The sequence below is a fragment of the Pteronotus mesoamericanus genome, unplaced genomic scaffold, assembly GCF_021234165.1.
Source record: "Pteronotus mesoamericanus isolate MK-2021 breed Mesoamerican mustached bat unplaced genomic scaffold, CSHL_Meso_final contig_50, whole genome shotgun sequence".
Lineage (NCBI taxonomy): Eukaryota > Metazoa > Chordata > Mammalia > Chiroptera > Mormoopidae > Pteronotus > Pteronotus mesoamericanus.
This window is the reverse complement of record NW_026555186.1, coordinates 16966808-16989445: the sequence shown is the minus strand read 5'-3', so window position 1 is coordinate 16989445 and position 22638 is coordinate 16966808. Positions and strand designations below refer to the sequence as shown.

Below are 22638 nucleotides of genomic sequence, written 5' to 3'. Positions count from 1 at the left end.
TCAAGAATAAGATCTTTCTTATTTAGACCAAATGCAGCATATCTGGAAACTACCAAGCTTAGATATATAGACAGGTACATTAAATTTGGATTAAAATGTGTTCTGATTTATTTGCTTAGAAAGCATTCAAAATCTGGATAACAGTAATTCATGAGAATTTGCTTTAGACAGTGTGGAAGATAGTGCCCTTGGAATTTCTTAGGGAACTATAAAATCAGAAAAATCTAATTATATACTTCACTAGTAACAATGCATAAGCAAACTTTGACAAGGGGTAAATAAAAATTGGCAGCTAAAAAAATGTAAGTAGTACCTTTTTAATTTCCATTTCAAAGCAAATACCATTTATATTTATTATGTTTATTTGTTATAAATATGGTTTATCATTAGAAATTATATGCCTACTAAATGCTTTGAATTCAATTGAATGCATGGGTCATGCTTATTACTTGTAATCTTATGCTTATTATGTGCTATGCCTTATGCTCATGAAAGATTTGTAAGCTTCACTATGTGTTTGCCCAATAGATAGTTGCTTCTGACTCTCCTCATCATTGCAGTCTGATTTTCCTAAATGTCATGAATATCTAACTGCTGAATAGAGTGAAAGCAATGACATGTTAGGCAAAAGAGTTTTAGAAATCTCAAGCAATGCAGGGTCTAAGCTCTGCTGTATGATTTGCAGATATATTACAGAACTTGCATTTCTGGACTGGCAAAGTTATTTTCCTTTGGTCAAGTACTGATCCTTTCCAAAATGCAAGCAGCCCTGGGTTTCTAAGGATGAATTTTTTGCATACTTAAGTGCCCTGTGTTTGTAGTTCTGACAAGCCTCTTCCACAACAGCTCTAAGAGGTGAGGATGACATCCTGAATAGCCATCATGAGGCAGTCTCCTTTGCATCTTTGTCCTTCATTCATTTGATTTTAATTTGTATATTAATTGCCCATGTGGTAATTATGTATATGTACTGTCTTCACTGTTCTGTGGGTCCTGTTTTGTCTCTCCATTTGAGCTGTATATTTTTTGAGGCCAGAGGCTCACTTACAATGCAGCAAGAGAGCCATTAACACGTATTTGATGGAGAATCTTGCTGCGCTCTCTTAGTTGGTATCACCCCTTTAGCCACAAAATCAACTGGTTGGTTTGATGAGGGCCTATCACAGGCTGAGAGTCTGGTGGAAGGTTAGGAGGTTAGAAAGGCAGTAGTTCACTGTGGCCTCACATTTTCCAAGGTTTCTCAGTGCTCAAGGAGAGATCGTGCCTTTCCCACAGCACTACACTGACAATAATAATAATAAAAGATGTTTATCATATAGCTTTAAACTTTTAATAGGCTATACCACCTCAATGCATCAGGAGTCAATATATGTATGTGCGTATGTGCCCATACACACACACAAGCCCATGTGCACACACTTAAATTCTACAGTTAACTGCCGAATGGCACAATTTCATTGCATAGCATTCCTGGGGTTAAAAGTGTTAAATTATTTTATGTGAACATTTAAAATACCCACAATTATCCAACCTTGTTTTTGCATTTATTCACTTCTTTATAACATAGAAGGTTCTTAAAACATGGAAGTGGCTTAAAGTTTTCTTGACCTTTGGGAAGCTTTGGAAATGATTCCGTTACTGAAGCAACTGAACTAATGGAGCATTAGCCAACATTTCTGTATTGCGTTTCTCCTTTATAAGACTGTTCATGAACAATATTTTATAGATTATAAAATTCTCAAATGTATATAGGATAGTGTCATATTTTTATTTGAAAATTGAATGGATATTAATGAAAGATACTGGTAATATGCTTCACTTCAAGCTGGAATATTTTTTTTCTTGGCATTATTTTTACCCCCGTGTAGCAGTCAGGATAAAGGAAAACCAAATCTGTTAAGATTTGATATTCAATTAAATAGTCTAATTTGTTAAAGGAATGGCAAACAGTACACATTTGATGAGCAATGATCCCTCAGAAATAGTCACATGGGACAGTTTTACAGTGCTTAAAATTGTCTTGAAAGTAGTTTTTCAGTGGTGACTAATTTTTGTCTTTTGTGGGTAAAATAAATTTTTAGAAAAAGCAAAATGATTAATATACAGCTTATTAAGCCAAGTTTGATTTGATGAAGAAAGAGAGAGAATTACATAATAAAAAGGCTAATTTTTCTCCGTGGGCCTAGAATGAATGCCAATCGTTATTTCAGAGCTGCACCTTTCACATCTGTTTTAAAGGAGAAAGACGGGGAAACGATTTGCTCATGCTGAATTTAAGAAAGCAATGTGAATGAATATATGCTGGAGGCTTAAATATAGTATCTAAAAAAAAATAGGGGAAAAATGATCTGGGAAGCAAAGAATAAGGAGCTAAGACATAACAGGTTGGTGAACTCTGACAACTCCCAAGGGAACACTAGGACATTTTGTTTTCTTAAATTAAAGGAATGTTTCAGGAAACTTTAAATAGAAAGTTACTCTTCTAGCAATGGTCTTGTCTTCCAACCAGAACAATACTTTCTGCTTTCTGTCTTCTTAGAAAGGGATGTTAAAAGGGATGTTTTATGTGGTGACTAAGGGGTGGATACCATGTAGATAGAAGAGAAAGTCATCCAAAGTACATTTAAGTGTACTGCAGAGATGGTCCCAGTAGCACCTCACAGACCAATAGCAGAAAGCGTAGTCTAGATTTCTGGCCTCTTATACTAATAGGGGTCATGAAATTCTTAGAAAATCTCCAAATCTCACTTTTGCCAATAGTTGCAACATCTTTCCCTTTCCCAGCATTTCAGCAACGCTGCCACATAGATGATTAATTAAACTCATTTAGCAAACTTCTTGTAGAAGAGCTAACAAGTAAATTTTTTAAATGTGAAATAGGCTGATCAGTGGACAGGAGGATGAGCAATCAGATCTAGAAACAAAAGACCAAATGATATTCAGGCCATGAAACAATACAGCAATATTTGCTAAAACAAAAAGCCCTGGATGACCTTAAATTATTTCCTATGCTCTCAGACAGCTATGCTCAAATCTGCAACTTTGATCTGGAGATTTTATAATATGTGAGCAGGGACCACCGGAAATATGGTCCCTAAGCCATTCTTTATTACTACCAAAAACTAAGTACTAGCTTATCAGCAAGAGCCAAACCTTACAAACCCCCTAAAAAATGCTGGCTATAGCCCAAACCTTAGGGAAATGAGTGTCAACAACAAATTAATGCAATGGGATGTAATTTTCTAGGTACCACATTAGTACCTCCTATCGCATAGCATTTTTTTAAAGCTTTTCAGATGTAACAGATGTGATAACTTGTGTTTAGTGCCCCATAGCCTATCTCATATATTTCTTTTGGGTATAATTACCACCAAATAAGAGAGAAAGAATTGAGGTTTCATGAATCAGAGGCCACACACACACATGGTCGGAAAGTCAAGGAAGAATAATAAGACCTAATTTGTAGTAGGCACTTACCAAATGCCAGGCAGTGTTCCCACAGCCAGGCATGGCTGTGCATGCATTATCTCATTGCTTCCCTCAGAACAGTCCCACAGGGTGAATCTTGCTTTGTCTTCATCTGTTGGATGAGGAAACTAGGCAGAGAGAGTTTAAGAAACTTGCTCAAGTTTGAACCCTGGAAGTCTGTTCTAGAGCCTAGACTTCTAAAGAGCCACTCCCATTGCCAACCAGATCCTCTTGTCACTACACATGGGAAATTTCGTGATGAGAGGCATAATTCTAATATATGTAACTATCCTAGTTTACTTAACTTATGCTCTTTCTCTAAAGAAAGAATACCCTGTTATTTGATATAGAAAGAGGGCTTAAGTGACCAATTAAAATACAAGCTTATTAAATAATATCTAAAATGTCTCTTAATCTATTGATATTGGTTTAAAGTGGTGTTTTAAAAAAGCATCATAATATATGTCTTATGCAAAAAAAAAAAAAAGAAAGAAAGAAAGACAAGAATCAATGATTTTATGTGACCTGCTGTTGTCCTCTAGTTGGGTTTTTCATCATGGGTTTTTCATCTGGCTCATTTCATCTGGTCAAAAACATTGGTCATGTAGTTGTATTTTACTGTCCAAATGTTATTCCTTAGCCAGCTGTTCAGAGGAACCAGAAGATTCTGAGTTAGAGAGGTAGGCTTCATCCTGAATCACGCTAATTTATTCCACTGGCACTGCTTGAATATTAAACTGGCCTTCTTAATAATAGTCCAAACAGTGAGCAATATGAACAAAATTGAAAATGAGAAAAATAGTTACCTTATAGGCAATGTAGCTGCCCACGCGGGATTGGAAGCATGGCGTAGGAGGGAAGCTTTGGCTTAGAGCCAAGCAGGCCAAGCTTGAATGTGAAGGCTGCTGCTTTCCTGACGAAGCAGTTCCCTAACCTCCATTAGTGGATCCCATGTCTGTAAATGGAAAATAAAAGTGCTCATAAATGGACTCTGTACATAAAAATAAGCCTGCCTACTACCTCTTTTCTAGCATTTTTTACCTTCCCCTTATCATTTTACCAATTTCGTGATGCTTTTTATTTTTTTCGGTCAGATATGTTCAGAGGTGAGCCATTATTGTTGGGACCACTTCTGGTTACACAAGAGGGCATTACAGCTGGTTTAAAAACAATTACCTTATAAGCAACTTGCACATATAAACACTCTCACTTTGAAAAGGGAGTATGGAGTAATGGTTGAAAGCTGGTTAGCTCTACAGCCACTCTCCTGGGGTTCCAATTTCCAAAGTCTCACTCATAGCTGTGAGACATTGGTCAGGCTACTTAACATCATTGTTCCTTAGTTTTCTCATCTGTAAAATGGGATGTTGTGAGGATTAAACGTGTTAGCCATATATAATGTCTGGCACATAGACTGCACTAAAGTAAAAATTAGCTATTACTAATACCAAAATGTGAGTTCCATGTGGTAGCATTGTTCATCTTTTTTCTTTTCACCGCACTTTTATCAATGTCTGGAAGGGTGTGTGGCATGAAGTAGGTGCATGGTACATGTGTATGGAATGAATGAATTGATCAGCAAATGGTTTTAGACCCCTGTCAAGAGCGAGGGCACTGCTTCCTTTTCCCATATGCATGGAACAGAGGGTAAAAGCTGAAAAGACCCAGTAGTTCATTGGTTCAAACCACTATTTGAGTTTGAAAAGCCTAAAGGCCTCTCTATGTCTTAATAACATGAACTCAATCAAATGCAAAAGACTGGTATTTCAAGATCAACAAGTATGCAAGCCGCATTCCAAAAAGAAAACGGGAGTGAACTTGAAAAAATAAACTTTGTGCTGGGCTAATGGAATAAACTCTGAAAAAGTAAGAACTGATGTGACCATGAATAAAATACTCAAATGAAATCAGAATTCACATAAAAGATTAATGCATTCATTCAGATGCTATATGTTAAATGCCTATAATAAGTGCAGTCAGTAGTGTGCTGATAAATGTTAACAGCCAGCTCTCTGAAGACACCAACACAGTCTATTTGTAATATTTGCTGATTTCTGTGGCAAAAAATCCCCCACCTGCCCATTTCAATTTGCAGAGGTCACTAACTATGGAGTTGGCAAGAAATGCATTGTAGCACATACATACAATAGATATAAATGACCTCAAGAACATAGATAGTAGTAAAATATAGTCAAATTATTAGGAAGTGATTATCTTAGAATACTTCTTCTTTTATTAACATAAGGTATTTACTTGTAAGTTTATATAATTTTATTTTTATAGACACTGAGTATGACAACTGACTTATACTCCAGGAAATTTAGCGGCCTGGTTTTGCCCGCTGGTGTGGACAGCTGCAGCACACCATTGTGCCTAGTGCTGTGTTAGCCACCTAAAAATATTTACCTTGTATTAGGAATAGAATGAGGAGTAAAATGGACCAGGTCTCTGGTCTCATAGAGCTTACATTCTAATGGAGGAAGGCAGAAAGTAAATACATTAACAACTAAATAAAATAGGGACTGGGATAGGAGATTCTCTTAGGGAAGTCAAGGAAGGCATCATAAAGAGACTGACAAGTGACAATTTATTTGCATATAAGTTCAAACATATCCATTCCATACATCCACGAGGACATGTGAATCCTAGGCAGACAGGGCCTAAGTCAGAATTCCATCAACTCAGTGGAGCCCTGTGGACATTAGCGTCGTTACTGACCATGTTCTTTGTCAGATCAGATGCTCATCTCTTGAGGGAATTTTCCTTTGCTTCACCTTTATTATAAACATAGGAAGAGCAAGGGAAGGAGAAGGAGGAGCAAAAGGAGGAGCAGTTAACTGACATTTTATTACATTGTTTTATGTAATTCTCAAAGGTTTCATATGTAGAAGATATTAAAGTAAAAACATTGGAAGATAAAATTCAATAGCAGTGATATGTTCTATAGTAGTAGCTTTTTTGGTTTTTGCTTGATATATCAGCCCACATCTGCCCCTAGAACATAGTTGTCTTAAGAATGATGATGGGATGAATTTATTTTCAAAAGTAATCATACAAATTTAAAATCTTGGATTAGAAGGACCGCTAACTAGACCAAACTTTTCTCTAACATAAATTTTTAGGATGGTGCCTGTAAATATTATGCTTCTAATGCTTGTTGCTTGATCTCCCTTTTGGCAATTAACTTGTCTCTAATTGATTTCTGAATTATCCACTAGAAGTTGCAATGGATAAAGGAACATAGTGGCAGAATTTGTTTATATAGGATAACAAAATAGATTGGCTGCGAGGAGAGGTTTAACTCTGTAAAATATCCTTGGTTTTTAGGAACTTTTCATATAGTGGCAGTGTTTAGATAGAGAATGAAAAACTAGCTGAATCTGATTAGCATTATGATCCAAAGGGAAGATTTATGTCCAGTTTAAGAATCACATTAATTTCATGACGTAAGTACATTCTCTAGTGAAAGGGTGGTCACTTTAGGGGAAATAAAACTATAACAAAAATATTCTTCTGTCATCTTTTGGTTGTACTTTACAAAAAGCTCTCATCCGTGGCTTCCAGAAAGTCTCACATCCCTGATCTCAGATGAGCTAAAAAATGAAAATATTTCATTGCTCGTATAACTGTTTTCTTCCTATATTTTACTGTTTCCTAGAAAATCACTAGATACATCTCTTTTTTATCATAAAAAGATAAAAACCACATGGGTTTCTTTAGCTTTTTGTCATGAAGTTCGAAATGTCTTGAGCAAGTGAGACTGACAGTTACCAGTGGCCCTGCTGGTGGGCATGTTTGGCCCTGCCCTCCCTGGTCAAGGAGGGAGAGAGTGACTCCGCAACTTCTGCTGTTTGTGTTGCTTTCCTAACCCTTGGCTGAGATACTCAGGGACATGAAACATCATATTTCTCCTCTTAAAGAAATCCCTGTGAGTTGAGACAACAGAAGCATTAGGGGGAACTGATTTACAGAAATGCCAGGACAGGGAAAGAAGAAATTATTTGCCCTGGCCAGGTAGCTCAGTTGGTTAGAACGTCGTCCTGATACGCCAAGGTTGTGTGTTTGATCATCAGTCAGGGCACAGGCAGTTAACCAATGAATGCATAAATAAATAGAACAACAAATTGATCTCTCTCTTTCTCCCTCTCCCTGTCTCTCTCTTTCTCTTCCTTCCTTTCTCTAAAATCAATAAATATTTTTTTTTAGTTATTGCCTGGGGAAACAAATATTCTTGTGTTTGTAATGAACGTAAAAGATTTAATGGTTGTGTTAGCCCTATATAACTTAAAAAATATATTTTACCTCCCTCGTGTTGGTAAAAAAGGAACTCTCTTTTTTTGAAAAATTATTTATATGTAACCCTTAGCACCCTATGGGAAATCAATTGGTATGAGAAGATATGTGTGAATGCACAACTAGGTAAGGCATAAAAAAATGCTTAGCCATTTTTACTCATATAACCAACATTCAGATCAAGAAATAAAGCATTACCAGCTCCCAAGGATACCCCTTCATGCGCCCTTCCAGCCACTGTGGTCCCAGACTTCCTAACTTCCAAGAAAATAGATTTATTTTCCCTACTTTTGAACACTTCATGAAAGGAAGTATACAATATAAACTCTTCTGTTTTGGCTTCTTTCAATCAACATTGTGAAAATGAGATCCATCCATATCATTTTGTGTTGTAGATTGTTCATTCTCCTTGTGATAATATTGCATTGAGTGAATATACTACAAATTACTTATTAATTCTATTGTTAATGGACATGAGTATTTCAGTTTGAGGCTATTATAAATAGAGCTGCTATGAACATTCTAGAATATGTGATTTGATAAGTGTGCATGGAATGTGTGTAAGTTTTTATGCAGGTACATATGTTGGTTGTTTCTCAAGGAGTAGAATTTCTGGGTTGTACGTTGTGTGAATGTTTAGATACTGCCAAATATCTGAAAAACACTCTTCCAAAGTTATTCTACTAATTTCATAATCCCCAAAGCAGTGTTCCATGTTTTATACATGCTTACCAAAGTGTAGGCCATGTAAGTATTCCATTTTCAATGACAGTATCTTAATAAATGTTATTTAGTAACAGCAATATCATTTAAAGCCTTTTTCATGGAAATGATCAATAGGACTTGTTTTTCCAGGAATAGTGAGAGACACTCACACTCTATTTGTCTTTGTGATGGATAGTACATAACTGTAAAATAGGTGACTATAGTAGAAAACTTGACCTGTTCTACAGAAGTAGAATTTTCCCTACTCTTTGAGCCATATTTAATTTAAATGTATGATCTTATTCTTACATTTTATCAAGATTAATTTGTCTGAATAAATAACAAATTTCAAATAGTAAGTAAGAACAAAGGATAACACATAAACATTGTTAGCCAAACCAATTAATAATCTTTCTTTTATCCTATTTTAAAATTTCCATTTCCTACTTTTAGTTCTAGTTATATATCCTCTGTTCGCTGAAGTCGAGTTTTCTCTTCCATAAATGATTTCTCTGAAAAGTTGTTTTGAACTTTCCCTAAGTCAATTTACTTTGTTTCAACAATGTAGCAAATACAGGTGCAATGTAAGTCAGGATACTATATGTATATTGCTTTTTCAAAGATTTTTTTCACCCATGCATTTAAAGCAGTTTTTTTTAATTCTCTTTTCTCTTTCTTTGTCATCTTTGTCTTCATTTTTTATGTCAAAATTTTGGTAACATATAATCCTATTTTAAATGTCATAACTAATTTCTTGAAACTTCCAAAATCTAGTCCTAAGGCTAACTGGTTGCATATTAGGTAGAACAAAAAGAGAAAAATAAGGTAGTATAAATTTATTCTAGAGTTTTCATGACATGAAACAATACATACTTGATTAACAGATGAATACTTTAGATCATGAGCTTTGAAAAGTAAAAGTTTCTATGTAAGGCTCACCTGACTTAGAAATTGGGAAAGGAGTTGATGTATAATGCTCTCTTTTATTTATTTTTTATTTTTTCAAATTTAATATTTTTTGTGTTCTTATTTCATTACCATTTAGTTCCCTTATACCACACTGTTGTCCACGTCCACCTTCTTCCTTTTTGCTCAAACCCTCTGCTCCCTAACACCCCCTCCAGCTGCCATCTGCTCTCCATCTATGAGTCTGAATGTTCTCTTTTAAAGTTTAATCTCTACCTTATGGGCTTTGGAAATGGTTATATTTTAGTTTTGCTTTTAGATTCCTCAGAAATGAGGTTTTCCTAAAAATATAACCCTCAGAACCAGCATTTCCCAGTGCCTAAGCATCTCCCGGAGCCCCGAGTATCAGCTTATTGTGGCTAATTGTTTCATCAATGATAACTTAAAATTGATCACTGTGGCATGGTAAATGGAAGTCCAAAAAACTCACGTTAACCAGGGTTTCAAACTATTAAGTCTTTTAGCAAAACTACTAAAGAAAAGCAGAATGACTTAGCTTTATTTTCAGCTCCCTATTGTCCTGCCTGCTTCTGGGGGTGACGATGAGATACGAAATATCTTAAAATCAGAGAGAGGGGATTGCTAGGCACAAAGATTGTCCACCAAGCAGATAATCAGCCCTGGATGCACAGAATACACAGCAGCCCACCAGAAGCGACAGAGTTCACCTCCATCGGGGGAACTTTATTTTGAGATGGCACTTTGTAAAAGAATCTGACAGAAAAATAAAACTTTGGAAAATAAACACAGGACATGGTGTTTTCAGGCTTTATTACCTTAGAAAGGTTTTTCTTTTCTTTTTTTAAAGTCACTGTACTGTATTTAAATAAATATCTAGCTTAGACCTAGAACAGAAACTGAAGAATAGCTTACACTTTTGTTGAAGGGAACAAGGCAGTTTATAGTTAAACAACTAAACTCTGTGACAGGCCAGTGAGTTCCAAAACTGCATGTTCATGCTTGTCTCCTGGGGATCTTGTTAAAATGCAGTTTCTGATCGTGTAGGTCTGGGGTAGGGCCTGAGATTCGCATCCCTGCGGGGCTCCAAGATGGTACTGACCCTGCTGGTCCTTGGACTCCAGTTTGAGGAGGAGAGTTTTAGGGAATAGATGTTAGACTAAATTCTTCAGATAGAGTAAAATTTGCAAATAAGATACAAATGTCTATCTGGTTCCAGGTGAACTCAGTCAAAAATTAATTGTCATTCTTTAAGTAAAATTCAAAAGTAATCTTAATTCTTATTGATATAGTAGAGATTTCATAATGTAAGACATTGATTCACTAACAAAATATTTAGCCACCTAAATTAATCATGGGGACTTGTAAATTTTTTTTGTAAATTCTTAAAATAAATTCACATCTGTAGCTTTTAATGAATTACTCCTAATTCAATTGACAGAAACAGTCTTGATACAACACTATTGAGAGGGAAGATGGATATGAAAGAGAACATAAGGTATTTTTTTGAGATGTTTGGAATGAGTTGCCAAGGCATCTTCTTTTGCATCAAAAGGTTAAAGAATATTTGTTTTCCGTGAATGAATTAAACCACTGAAAAAGAGTTCCACAACATATCTAAAGTAAAAGTTTAAGAAACTGGGTCTGAAAACTAATCCACCAATACTGTATCCATTTTCAGAGAAAAATTTATAATGTTTCTGAGAAACCTGACTATCACCCTATACCGCTGGAAATGTCAGGAAGTTTATGTTAAAAATGTAGTGATCACTGGCCACTTTTCAAACATTTTTACATATCCTTTACTATCGGTGACAGTGAACTATGGAGGGAGGAGAAGCCAGTACACATTTTAGTTTTCCTTGGTTTACAATGAAAACTAAGGGATGACTAAATAGATAGAAAGTATTTTTGTTCTAACACCTGTAATATAGTTAGTCCTTCCCCTAAACCATTGTGTATATTGTTTGAAGACATTGTTTTTAATGTTCAAGTCCAATCTCAGACTTCATTAATTTACCATTTATTGTATAACTCGCCACACAAAATACACTCTCTTATCTTTAATATAAATTTTCTTTATTATGATAATGATGAAGTCCCAGCATGCAATATTCTTCAAGAAACATTTATATGATAATCATAATAGGCACTATACCAGTTTTTACTTGGAAGAGCAGCAGCCAGCTGAACTAGATTTCCATTCTGGGCTCATGATACAGGGATGGGCAAAAGGAGGTCTACAACTGTTTGTATGGAAAATAATACAATTCATAAATAATAATACAAGAAGAAACTGTTTTGTATACTCAAAGCTGTAAAGCTACTTTTGATCACCCCTGTACATTAGACAAGGTACTTAACTTCTCTGGACCTCAGCTTTCTTGTGTGAAATTGAATGTACAGACTATATATGCACTATATCTCTATGAGTTTATAGATATATCATTATAGAGGTATTAAAAAACTATAAATGAATCCAGATTACGTGCCTAAATATTTCTCCATAGTCAAGAATGTATTTGTGATAATAAAAAATCAAGCCCCAGAAAGGTAAAAAATAAATATAGCTATAAATTTATATTCAGTTTCATCTTTCATTCAACAAATGTATATTGAGTACATATAATTTGCTAAACATATGAAATCCAGGTCTTATGTTTTTAAAAATCTCTGACACATGTTGTTTAAATCAGGGGTTGGCAGACTTTCAAAAGTACCCCTATTGCTAACATTATTATTTTGAATAGTAATTATTATTCTTTTGAATGCTACTAAGTATTAGCAAAAGGATGGATGTGAAAATGAATACTAATTCTTACCTTACGTTGTGTTCTGGGGTTCCAACACAGAGACCTCCCTGACGCCTTCTTTCAAATGGATTCATGTGAAATTAATGAGCTATTTACTTGCCCAGTAGACTCAACTGGTTTAGGTACAACTCCTAGTTAAATAAACTCTGTCACATTACCTAAACAAAATTTTAGACACTATTAAGATTAATTTGATTATTTGAAAGTTTCCATTTAAATAAATGAGAGAAATAAAAGAGACAAGTAAAACTTATATGAGGAAGCAAGTCCAAATATGGTCATTTGCAGTTCATAGGAGAAAGGTATTTGCCATCTCTCAAGAGTCACTAAACCGCAAAATATCAACAATATAGATGAATGCACGCTCTTGGAGAAATGTTGCAGATAAGAGGCGCCCTATGTTGTAGATTCTGGTATTTGTCAAAGATAAGGAATGAAACTAAATCCTTGCCTGGATGGCTCTTAGGATAAAATAAAATGAAAGGTTAGGCTAAGTATAAAACTATTTATTTATAAATTTCTTTCCCATTAAGATCTTCAGTCATAAGAAATATTGACATTGCTTTTAAGTACCTAATTTAGGTTAGATAACAAATCGTTACTTAGAAAGAAAATGTTTAGAATATCATTTAACATGAGTAGTTTAGCTTTGTGATTGAGTGAAGTTTCCTGAGTTCAAGTTGTAGCTGTTCCATTAGTAAATTATGTGATATTTATTAAACTTTTTGAATATACTCTATTTGGTTGCCTCTGCATCTACATCATTAACTGCTGCGAGCATTGATATAATGCAGATATAACCTTTAAACCAGTGCCTGCTAGTGTTAGTTACCATTATTCACAGTAATAAGCTACAAATTTATTTCCATCGAAGATAAGTTTAAATATGAACAGGAAGATTGTTGATGGACAAGACTGATTCTCTGCCTTCTGTCCTATGGTGCCTATTGTTTTTAAAAAGAAAATAACAATCACCAACGACTGACCCTTTAAAAATAGGTGGGATTTATGCCATACATACATGGGTATATAAGCATATATGTATATATAAGCATATATGTGTATATATGGATATGTGTCTGTATGTACATACACACATATCACTCCCAGAAAGTTGGATTTCTCATATCTAGTAACTACTCTGAAATGTCAAGACCTAGCTAAGTGCTGTGTAATTGGTATTCAATATATACTTATGGAATTTAATTTCTTTTACATTTCAAATTACTATTATTGCTTCTTCTACACAAAACAATTACAATAACCCCTCTGCTTTTGTGATTTGGGGTATTATGAGGGACTCCAGGGCCTCATGACCAGTAGTCATTTGATTCTGCATACAACTAAGCTTTTCTATGGATTTAAGTTACTTAACTAATGAATGAGCCTGTAGATCGCCCATATCCACATGACAATGTGGTTTTCTCATTCTCCATTCTCCTTTCCAATGCAATAACTCTGAAGTCATAAACACATCGTAACTGTGTAGAAAAACTGCCCTCAGAGGAAAGTTGACTCCTACTCCAGTCCTGGGTAGTCCAGCACGGTAGCCACCAGCCACAGAGCAATTGAACTGTGGCTGATACAGATTAGATGGACTGTAAATGTAAAATGCACAGAAAATACTCAGTATGATCAACAGTGAAAAACCTCATTAGCAATATTTATATTGATTATATGTGGGAATAGTAATATTTTGCATATATTGGTTTAAGTAAAACATTATTCAATTAATTTCACCGACTTTTTAAGAAAACTTTTTGTAATCTAGCCTTTAGGACATTTAAAATTACATATATGGCCCCCCTTTGTGGTTCACATTACATTTCCATTGGAACAGCACTAATCTAGACAGAAGTGGAGAAAGAAAACAGCTAAGAATATGATAATTCTTAGAAAAATGAGGAATAATATGAAAATTTTTTAAATTAAATTTATTGGGGCAACATTGATTCATATGGTCATATAGGTTTCAGGTATAAATTTCTGTGGTACATGATCTGTATATTGCACTGTGTACTCACACCCAAAGCCAAGTCATCTGGCAACTACCATGCTGTTGCTTGTGTCTATGAGTTTCAGTTTTATATCCCCCATATGAGTGAAATCAAATGGTTCTTAGCTTTTTCTGATTTATTTCACTTAGCATAATATCCCCAAGATTCATCCATCTTCTTGAAAATTGGTAGTATTTCATCTTTTCTTATGGCTGAGTAGTATTACCTTGTGTATATGTACCATATCTTTTTTATCCTATTACCTACTGAAGGACACTTTGGGTATCTCCATGTATTGACCACTGTGAATAATGCTAAGATGAACATAGGGGCGCATATATTTTTGCAAATAAGTGTTTTCGAGCTTTTTGGATAGATATCCAGAAAAGGGATTGCTGGGTCATATGGTAACTCTATTTTTAAATTTTTGAGGAACTGCCATACTCGTTTTCATAGTGGCTGTACCAGTCTACATTCTTACCGGTAATGAATGAGGGTTCCTTTTTCTCCACAGCCTTTCCAACACTTGTTATTACCTGTCTTGTTAATAATAGCCATTCTCACAAGTGAGAGGTGGCATATTATTGTGCTTTTGATTTGCAGTTCCCTAATAGCTAGTGAAGTTGAACATCTTTTCATATATCTGTTGGTTGTTTGTTTATCTTCTTGGGAGAAGTATCTGTTCAGGTCCTCTGTCCATTTTTTAATTGGATTGTTTGTTCGATGTTGAGTCATATGAGTTCTTTATATATTTTGGATATTAACCCCTTGTCAGACAAAAAAAATCCAAAAATATGTTTTGGATATTAACCCCTTGTCAGTTATGAAATTTAAAGTGGAAAATAAGATCAAATTTTATAAACAAATCCACCATAGTTCACCATGTGCTTGTTTTCAGAAAAAAAATCAAAGCTTTTAGAATTTTTCATGGAGCATTTCAGTCAGTGCAAAAGTGCTCATCATGTGAAGATGAATAATTTAGCAAACCAGGGCTGTTAATGGAAGTGTGATCTCAAAAAAGGCAAGAAGACTACAAACCTTTTTGTGAAGTAACAGATGGTAAAAGCATCAATGAGAGTATTTAGTTTACTAAATTTTCTAAGGGAAAAGTATATTCTATAGTGATATTAGTGAATTTGAGCATTAGTGAATATCCTAGAGGCATTTGAATGTCAAGGATATAATGCAATTTTCCCCAGTGTATTTTAATTTAATGACCTTTTGTTAACCTCAGGAAATCGAGGCTTAGAGTATTTAATAACTCTGTCTTGATTGCACAGCAGTTCTAAGCTGTGATAGGAATTCAGATCTGTGTGACAAAGTATACCCATGAAACCTTGGTCCCTGGAACCACTCTGCAAAATAATGCTTCTATGCCTAAGTAATTTTAAGAAAAGCTGCATAGTCTATTTCCTTCTCAAACATTATTCCTTCATTAATATATTAAAGGCATGGTGAAATACTAAAAATCTGTTTAATTTTGTCATATTTTTCTTCAAACTTATTTTGCCACAGAATACCTTTTCCCCTTCACATGCACCTCTATAGCATATATCACCTATATATGCTGAACTAATCTAGAAAACACTATTTGGAAATGCTGAAATACAAGGCCTGTCCGGAAAAAGTCGAGCCATTGTTACTATAACGAGAATGGTTTACGCAGTATCAGTGTAACCTGGCAGCCAAGGAGAGTGGACTGGAATGTGCATGTGTGAAGAATGACTACTTCACTGTACTAGTCAGTGGGGGCGGTAGATGCCGGTGAGTGAGCATGTGTACTGTGCGGCCATCACATTCAAAATGACAGAGTGAGTAAAGCAACAAATCTGCATCAAATTTTGCATTAAGCTTGAACATTCCTCCATGGAAACTATTCAGATGATTCAGAAGGCTTTCAGGGATGATGCAATGAGTGCAGCACAAATAAAAGTGTGGCACAAATGCTTTAAAGGCGGTCAAGAATCTGTTGAAAGTGATCCACATCTGGAAGGCCTACAACAAGCAGAACAGCTGAGAAAGTTGAATGTGTACAGGCTGCAATCAACAAAGATTGGCAACTGATAGTGTGAGAACTAGAAGCTGATCTGGGGATTCCAAAAACTACTGTGTCTCAGATTTTGATGCAGGATCTTGGCATGAAACATGTCATGGCAAAGTTCGCTCCATGGCTTCTGCTACCAGACCAGAAGGAACATTGTGCTGCAGTTGCTAATGACTTGATTCAAACCACTGCCAATGAACCAGATTTGGTGCCCTGCAACTTCTGGCTTTTCCCAAAACTGAAATCACCTTTGAAATGGAAGAGATTTCAGACCATTGTTGAGATTCAGGAAAATACAATGACATAGCTGGTGGCGATTCCAACGAAGGATTTTACAGAGTGCTTTGAATAGTGGAATTGATGCTGGGAGAACTGTGTGAGGTCCCAAGGTGCTTGCTTTGAAGGGACTGCAGTGTCATTGTCCTATGTACAATATTTCTTGTATCTTCTTCAATAAATGTCTCTTTTTCATAGCACATGGCTGGATACTTTCTGGACGGACCACAGCATATATTTGACTGCATCCTGTCATCTCTCATTATTGATACCTAGAGAAAATGACTTTGATGAAATACAAAATATTCAGAAAATATATAATTTGATGTTCAGATGACTCCTAGCTTGATTAGAGAATCAAACCTAAGATTTAAAAATACACTTGGATATATTTGTTGACTATTCTTATATTCATAGTGTGTGATCCAGAGTGATTCAGTGAAAGCTATATTTAGAGAGATTACTGTCTAGGAGCCTGTTTGCATTGGACAGAATAGGATTTGCTTCTAATGAAGCTATGCTTCTAAGTAAGAACTTCTTTGGATTTGGAAAAACAATGACAAGATAACAAGTACCTCATCTCCATCAGAAAAGTAAATGGCTGCACAGTTAGTGCTGGTTACATAATGGACAAAAGTTTCATCATGTATTTCTTAATTTATATTTTTTTCTATAAATTGTGCTAAAAATTCCATTGAAGATAATGAAAACAAGCTCAACTGTTGGTCCAACAGTGAGGAATTTTTAAGAGTTTCAATAAAAAAAAAGAGTTAAATAAAATTTTAAGAATTTAAGTTACTATGCTTTTCTGTATTCTGAAACTGAGCATTTCTCAGGAGCGCTTTGCCCTTGACCTGTCCCCTGGGGTCTTAGAAGCTGCATACTTTCAGAAGAGTCGTGATTAGTATCCTAATTATACTCCTTTTATGTCTACTATACTTTATCTTGAATTCAAGATATGATCCTTACAGAAACTATTTAGGACCATGAACTCAGTGGTAACAAGATTCAAGAGCTAATGACATGCATTCTCTAAGCTCTGCTTAGCCAGACACTCTTTTGAGATAACCAGTTCCTTTAGATTTGACACGTCAGTGAAGCCTAAAATACACTAAACAAGGATATGAGATTGTTGAGCCCTTGGTTTCCTGGTGCAAAGTTTACTTCACTGAAAAGGATGTTTTCACCAAGCCATTGGCTATTAGAACAGAATACCTTTGCATTGATGAAAGTTATTATTGGCTGAGATTGAGGACCTAGATGCTGTTTTCAGTTTATCTTTACTGCGCCACATAGCCTTGGATCCCTGTCTTTGCCTCTGTAAAGTAGGGCTACTTTTTTTTCCCTAATTATCTCACAGGTTTACTGTGAGAAGTAAATGTTTGTGAAATAATGTGGGAATGTCAAGTATTGTCATGGGATGCAACATTTGTTGGTAGGCATCAAGGATTAATGGAACCTTAAAGAATTCTTGAGAAATTGTCCTAAGCAGTCACATAAAAATCATAGGTGAAGCAAGTGGTTCCTGTGATTTTTTTCACCTATGAACTTTCCCAAGTCTCTTCCCTACAACATCCTTCCTCTTCCATCATTATCTTTAAGCTAATGCCCATATGACCTCTTGAAATGTTTCCATGCCACCCTCAATATTCCCCAATAATCACTTTGGAGGAGGAAAACTTGACCTTGTGAAATCTTCCTGAATGTTCTAATATAACTGAGTCCAAGTCCTGTTGGGTTCAACCGCTCATCCAAGAGAGGCGTAGTCCTGGTCTCTGGACCGAGACCAGGTCAGTATACTGGCGGATTCTCCCACTTCCTAGCTGGGAACCCTCTCCCTGCCTCAGTGTCCTCATCTGTAAATAAAAATACTAACAGTACTCAACTATAAGGTTTCTGTGGCAATTAGTGAGATAATTATGCCAAGTACTTACTATAGTACCTGGTATATTGCAAGCACTCTATAAATGTTAGATGTTTGCTGCTGCTGCTGCTGTTATTTGCAACCATATCATCAAAGAGGAGGATTTATGAATGTCTTTCACTTGTACTAATGCCTTTAAAATATACCACTAATGCCATTAAGAGAATATAAAAGGCTAATAATGGTGAACTACAATAGGCTCCTGGCTACCAAATTCTGTTCTGGCAAAGCTGTAGCTTATTTTAAATGGTTCTTTGTTTTATAAAAAATGAATATGGAATGAATAGATGCTATGACCCCATTTTTTGACAAGTGAACACTTCATTATTCAGGGTTAAGAGAAGTTTTATAGACGTTAGTTTTTCAAGATTCTGTTTAGGAAACAAAACAATTAGCTTTAGCTAAATTCATGATGCTCATCTGCACGTCTCTGATTGTACTTGGAGAGAGTAACTTAGGTTGTGAAAGTCCTTATACTCTTTTATGTTTTCTTTTTATTCAAAGAATTGTGATCAACCATAATATCTGGAGTCATTCTCTGTACACACCTATGAACAATGAAATTCATACTTTCCTGTCCGCTTTTCAGAATATTAAGATTGATTTTCTTGATGGTTAAAAGTGCACTTTTAAGAGCATGTTAGGATATTAAAATTTTTCTTTAATAACATTATCGTTTGAACACATAATTTTAACAAGTAAAATGCCCATAGGATGTATTAAACATAGTGTCAGCATAAGTAATGCAAAACTTAACATAAATTATATGTCCACTTCAAAAATATAACAACAATTAGCTACATTTTAAGGATGGAGAAGATGAGCCTCTTAGAATCTGTAATTCTCAACAAATCCAGTCATTGATCTGTTTAGCCATGTTTACATGAAAGTTACTCAAAAGATACTGTAGGTAACTGTCAACTAATACTCTTTATTTTAATGAAAGGTAAAACATTTCACTGTAGCAGAATTTTTCTGGGTAATATCTCAGTGTAGGACATTCTAAACTCCAAATTTAGATAAGATGCTAGATTTTCAAAAATAAGATTCTTACTGTTTTATATCCATAGGTTTGAAATATCTAACTTACTGCCCCCATTTCAAGTTTTATTGTAGCTGCCCATAGTCTTAATACAATGTAAATGTACCAATTTATGAAATAAAGTTTCAAAGAATCCCATATATAAAACCGTTTTAATAACGATGAGATCCCTCTGACAGGCAGGATGAGGATTAATTTTTGGTTGATTATTTGTAAGACAGCCCTGTGAAAATAAAACAGTGCCATTCATAAATATTACTTCGAAATGTTTGGGCTGTAAAACATGAACATCTAATAGCAGACAATTTAAGAAGCATTCGGGCTTGATTTGCCAAAGGGTGGGCTGGTCCAATCGATTGACTGATAGAGGCAGCTTGTTCTTTTGAGATCTTCATCCTCCTTCCCTTCCTGTGTCCCCTCTATACCTCCCCCTTTCTCCTCAAAGCTGAAGCCTTTGTTCTTTCTATAGTTTCCTTAGTAGAATCTGCTCACAATAAATTGTAAAAACTGAAGAAGACTTAAAAGTGTAAATAAATAATTCAACATGAATGAATGCTTTCCCTCCTCAGAAACGTTTGCATTCCAGCATGACCTGAGCATCCAGTAAACAGACTAAGTTCCTAATGGGGTTTTATCCTGTATTGGGCCCGCAGAGCTGCTTGGTGGGCAGCAAGCCTGGCAGGCACTCCAGGTCAGCATCCACTGCCAAGGCTAATATGCTGAAGATGGAGACGGGGAGGAAGAAGAAAATGCTAAAAAAAGAGAAAAGGAATGAGATTTAGATGTATCAGTTCCATACGACAGGCCTGGTCTCATGCTGGGCATTTTCAGTGGTAAATTGGTTAACCCTCAGAACAGTTCTAGTGGATATTATCATTACACACATCCCCTTTTGTTAACAGTTGTAAAAACAGAAGTCATGTGGTAAGTGGCTTGCCGAAGGTCATATTGCTAGTCAGCGGAGGTTTGAATCCAGGGCTGCCCAGCCTCTCTAAACTTTTATTAGCTATACCTGCTTCTAACGACCACCAAAAATACATTTCCAAAAATATGATAATAGTCATAAATAGGAATAAAGAGAAATAATACAAAAATAGCTTTGTTGAGGTAACTGATAGATCAGGGGGAAAAAAATGTAATGTTTTTCTACAAGATTCTCTCCCAGGATCACATTCTCTCGCCGTCTGGCCTTGTGAAATTATACCTTCCCTGATGGCTTGGAGCCGAGCACGCCCTTCTTTCTGTCAAGGGCAGCATAAGTCTGTGGATAGTTTATGTGATGCTTGTGGGTACCAATTCCAGGCAGCAAGATACTACTTTCAGAGACTAAATTAGCTTTCTTGAGAGTCACAGCAAAAAAGTGATACAACTAAACTGATTACCTTGAAGTTCCATCCCAGGTTTTTTTTTATTGCTCCTTGAGCTAACTTGTTCTCCCAGCAGTGTCATTGTGACAGAAGTTAGTCTATTCTGTGTTCACATTTTTTGAATAGGAATCATCGGAATGTAGTCATAGACATTTAGTCTAGACCATTTTTCTCAGAATTACAAATCTGGGGAAAATTCCAAACCATATTTGTTCCAAATGGTATGGGATGGCTTAAGAACTTATTTGTGGAATCTTTTTAACTATTTATATTATTTCTATGAATACTGCCATTGATTGTAAACATGTTTATACCTACTCATTGATAAGGGCATGGAGGTTGGTAATAAAACCAAGGCAGTCTGCTGCCATCTAGCTTTTCTGTTTCCATCTTCAGAAATTTCCCCCATTGTTTTACAGAAAGATATTATTTAAAGAAGCGATTACTCTTTCATCCCTGAGAGGGAGACACTTGTAATGGTACCACAGAATCCTTAAAAAAGAATAAAAATAAAAATAGACAAACAAAAACACCATCATCATTTTACTTGTGTCTTTTTTTTTTAATTTTAAGTATGTCCTTGGGTAAAAAATGATGAATGCAAGATATACCCTTCAAATCTGTTATATTATCTAAGAATTGATACCCCTTTCTTTTAGGGGCAACTTTTTTTCAATAACAAAGCCTGAGGAAAACTGAAATATGATGCAGTTCTTCTTGGCCATCTTTCTTTTATTTTGAGTATGGGCACCTCCCAATCTTCACAACTGTCTTCTCTGCAAAATGGGTCTTTTCCTGTCCGAAGACTCCTGCTGTTGCTATTCTTCAGGGTTGGTTTCCATCTCTGAGCCCACAAAAGAACCCAGAGTGCTTTACCACTGATAAATTTATTGAGAACTTGTATTACACTGGACTGGGCTGGGCTCTGAGGAAACAGGTGAATAAAACAGACATGGTTCCTGCCCTTGCATGTCTGACAAATAAGCAGGGGAGACAGACATTAAACACGTCATCACTGAGTGCCCATTCGAAGTTTCCTGAGGACAGTATCAGTTCACGTTTGTGCTAGAATGGGGAGGCTGATGCTGGGGGCACATTTCTCCACTCCTTGGCTTCTGGTCTAAGATGGCAATATAGAACAACCCTGAACTAACTCACCTCCTCCCAGGACCACATTGAATTTACGCTTGCAGACAGAGCAATCCCCCCTGAAGAACAATTGAGGGCTAACTTAACAGCTTCTGCACAGCAAATGAGAGAGAGAAAGGGGGAGAGAGAGAGAGAGAGAGAGAGAGAGAGAGAGAGAGAGAGATCCAACAGTGATTTGGAATATAAGGTAGCAGAAAACACTCAGTTGGAATGGCAAAAAGAAAAAGGAATAAAAAAATATGAGAATAGTTAAGGGACTCCGGAACAGTATCAAGAATAACAATGGTCAAATCATGGGGGAGCCAAAAGGAGGAGGGAGAAAGAGATAGAAATGCAGAATTGGATAAAATACATGAGGAGAAATGCAGATCCCAAGAAGATATCGTAAAGGAGATAACCAGTTAAAAAGGGGCTGGGAAATCAAAGCTTCTGGGAAGAAATAATCCATAACTGAGAAATGAAGTGTGACTAGGAATTAGCCAAGTGGAATGCAGAAAAGAGTCTTCCAAAAAGAGGGGAAAACAGGTACCAGTAAGATCTCAAGAAGAAGTAGGAAAAACCAAACAATTGATACCATTTTTACTAAGGAATGACGGACTGACTAGTTTCTCTCTTTCATGGATGATGTGCATATGA

General features: G+C 35.7%; 1 protein-coding gene across 4 annotated transcripts in view; it reads left to right on the top strand.

Annotated features, from left to right (window-relative positions):
* Positions 1-22638, top strand: part of PDE4D (phosphodiesterase 4D) — a 670126-nt gene that overhangs the window by 345156 nt on the left and 302332 nt on the right. The window lies entirely within an intron of this gene.